At 47.2% G+C, this 3,489-nt stretch overlaps 1 long non-coding RNA gene across 1 annotated transcript; it reads right to left on the bottom strand.

The window, feature by feature from the left end:
- Positions 1-1,958: 1,958 nt before the first annotated feature.
- On the bottom strand, positions 1,959-2,816 carry LOC114488026 (uncharacterized). Its single transcript, XR_003683704.2, has 2 exons — positions 2,623-2,816; positions 1,959-2,476 (listed from the first exon to the last, which is right to left on the bottom strand). It is a non-coding gene; the product is annotated as an uncharacterized lncRNA (long non-coding RNA).
- Positions 2,817-3,489: the final 673 nt, after the last annotated feature.

The following is a 3,489-nucleotide window of genomic DNA, read 5'->3' as shown; positions in this document are numbered from 1 at the left end:
AAAGCAGAAACTAACACACCATTGTAAAGCAATTATACTCCAATAAAGATGTTAAAAAAAAAAAAAAAAGATTGCCCTCCAGGTTAGGCTGGTAAATTCACAGATGGTACATGGGGTGAGCTATCTATGGGGATGAACCAAGAGATTGTCTCTAACTAGGAGAAAAGAATGCAGCCACACACTACACTCCAGCAAGGTGATGAGGGAGTCATCTGGGGGGGCAGGACCAGAACCTGGGGGTCGTGTAGGACGTGGAAATCTAACCTGATATCCTGTGCCAAAGAGGAGGGGATGGATAGCAGTGCGGGGGAGGCACAGAGGTCCTGAGCCGGCAGAAAAAGCGATGGAAGAACGCTTACTGGTTCTAAGTCTGTGCTCACTTCCCGACCTTCCTGATGCTCGTCCACAGGGGAGGATACGCCGTCTGGTCCACTAGCCTCTGACTGATTAATCCACCAATCATTGAAGCTCTCAGTGTGGATGCTCAGTGTGCAGCCTCCTTCGGGACATGGAGCCCTTCTCATTGTGTCCCTCAGGCAGGTCCTGCTACCACAGAACCACAAGGCAGACCTGGACAGTGCTATCTAGGGACAACCAGGACCCACTTCTCATCTGTCTCCCGCCAGCCCAGAGAAGGCAGAGCAAAGGGTCAATCTCCTGATGCCACCAGCCCAGAACAGACCATCTTCCTGGCGGGCAGACCTCCTTCCTCGGGCGACACTTCCCTGCATTACCATGAGGTACACACATTAATATTTAAACAGGCAACAAACCCATGCTGTTCCCACCTCCACAGACTATAATGTCTCCCCTTCCCAAAGTCACTTGAAGACCCAAGCTCCATCCTCTGTGCCCTATGCAATGTTTGGGACACAGCTATACTAAAAAAAAAAAAAAAAAAAAAAAAAAAAAAAATCATTATTTATCTAAAATTCGAATTTAGGGACTTCCCTGTGGTCCAGCAGTTAAGACTCTGATCTCCCAAGCAGGGGGCCTGGGTTCGATCCCTGATCAGGGAACTAGATTCCACATTCCACAACTAAAGGTCCTGCCTGCCACAACTAAGACCCAGTGCAGTCAAATAAATATATATATATTTAAAAACCTAAAAAATATTCAAATTTAGCCTGACATCTTGTATTATCATCTGCTAAATCTGGCAACCTTAAGATTCCTTCAAGACTCAGCTCCTAGGCTCTTCCTCTAGTGGCTAAGTTAAGACCCATCTGGAAACTAAGACAGTAGATTAAGTACATTACAGGACTGGAGAGCCTTTTTATTCCATCCCTCTACTTCCCGGTGGGACCACATCAATAACCAAGTGGTCCCAGGGAGATAACCCTGACTCCCAAAGATCTGCCATCACTCTATGGCCAACCCATTGGAGGAAGGCAAGCACTTCATGGGCAGGAAGTTCTAACCAAAGTCAACGCATTCCCAAAAGTTAGAAGCTCATTGTTTTCCATTGCTCCCTTCTTAATTCTTGTTTCTTATGAGAAACAAGATGAGATCAGCTTATGAAACTGGATTCTTTGAAACCACAAATCTATCTGAAATGTATTTATTTCACGATCAATAAATTTCAAGACCTGATTATTTTGCAATTATATTGATGCTGAAAATGTTAAATATTAACCAGATAACCAAAAATTTACCTTTCGATATCTCACACCATAGACAAGAATTTCAGACTGTACCCCAGTGACCGGAAACTTTGAAAAATCCTTAGCCTGGGAATTCCCTCGCTGTCCAGTGGTTAGACTGCAGGGCGTATGGGTTCCATCCCTGTTGGGGTAACTTAAGATCCTGCCTGCCGCGCGGTGTGGCCAAAAAAAAAAAAAAAAAAAGAAGAAGAAGAAAAGAAAAATCTTTTGCCTAAAGAAGTGTATTGACTGACATGTTGAAAATAGCGGTTTTACTTCTGTAGACTAATAAAGAAGGAAGAGAAAGGAGGGAGAGAGGGAGGGGAGAAAGAAAGGAGAGGAAGGAGAGAAGAAGTTGATGTTCTCTCTGGCTCCTCATCATCTGGGGGCGGAAGTCAAATACTGACTCTGAAAAACAGTGTCAGAAAGTCGCTGCCTGCAGCCAACGCTCCCAGTAATTTTAACAACGCCAGGGAAGGGAGTAGTGAAACCACTAACACTGACCCAGCACAGATGCTTGATAGATGTTTACTGAGTGAATAAGTGAAGGACCATCAACCGAGCCCCATCGTTGCCAAAGCCCACTCTGGTTACAAACCCGATTCCCTTAGAAGTGAAGAAACGCACCAAAAAGAACTGGTGCAACAGCCCTTGGTCCAGAGCTGGCTGGGACTCTAAAAGCCACCTGGTGGAAGGTATCCCTTTAACTGCAGGTGTTTGTTTCCTTTGGCACAGTGATATGTAATTTCCCATTTTTAGAACAATGCTCCCAAGAGCGCTCACAAAAACAACCTTCGGAGGGGGCGGATTTCTTCCTGGCCACGGCTACAGCTCTGTAAAACAACAATAACAAAGGGATTTTTATTCAAAACACTGTTTGCATCTCTCCATAAAATTGGGAGGCCTTTTGTTAACTTTTCACAGGCTGAATAAAAAAGGTCCCCCCACCCCTTGGAAGAGCACCTCAACAAACTCTTACTTTGGGGAGGGGTCTATTTGGAAACGATTCCGCTGTGGGATCTGTTTGGGTCTTGACACACCTCCCTCTGTGGGTTCCCGTGTGGCAAGGGTGGAAAGGAAGCTTGTAGAAAGCCAGTGTCTGTCCTTCGGGTGTCCTGTGCAAGTCTGAGGCCAGAAGAGGACAGTGTGTTCTTGAGAATGTGCCAATAGCAGGCCGAAGGAGGTAAGGAACCAGGGCGAGATGAGATGCACGCCCTCTGGTCTTAGCCACTAAGGAATCCGTTTCATCATCATCTCCAAACTGACTTCCTCCCTGCTTCGTAAACTCAGAAGAGTGGCTCCCAGATTTGAGGAGTCCTTCCCCCCGCTTCCCTATCTACCTGCACCTCCCTTCCATCCCACCACCTCCACCCTGAGGTACACCCAACTCATCTCCACCTGGACCCACACGTTTCTCTCCTCACTGGCCTCCTGACCGAGTCGATTTCACCTCCCATTTGGGTGTGCACGTCCCGGCTTCCTCGTACACCTCCCTACTCAAAAATGTTCCACGACTCCAGGTCCTATAGAAAATGTCCAGATTTCTTGGTGGGACCTCATCTGGAGCCAACGTGATCTTCCACAAGTCCCAACATAAATCTTAGGTGCCCACCAAAATGGCGGGCTCACCATTCCCCAGCCCCCACCTCCTCTGGGTTCCACCTCCTCCCCGTCCCCCAACTTAGAATGACCTTCCTGGTCCTCTCTCTGGGACTAAACCCTACCCATTTTTGAAGAGCCACACAAATAATACCCTCTCGCTGACCGATCTACTTGAAAATGACCTCCCTTCCCTCTCCCTCACTGAAGCACTGAGATTCTGCCCCCTTCCTTCTGCATCTCCACT

The sequence above is a fragment of the Physeter macrocephalus genome, chromosome 16 (assembly GCF_002837175.3).
Source record: "Physeter macrocephalus isolate SW-GA chromosome 16, ASM283717v5, whole genome shotgun sequence".
Lineage (NCBI taxonomy): Eukaryota > Metazoa > Chordata > Mammalia > Artiodactyla > Physeteridae > Physeter > Physeter macrocephalus.
This window is presented reverse-complemented; position numbering and strand designations above follow the sequence as displayed.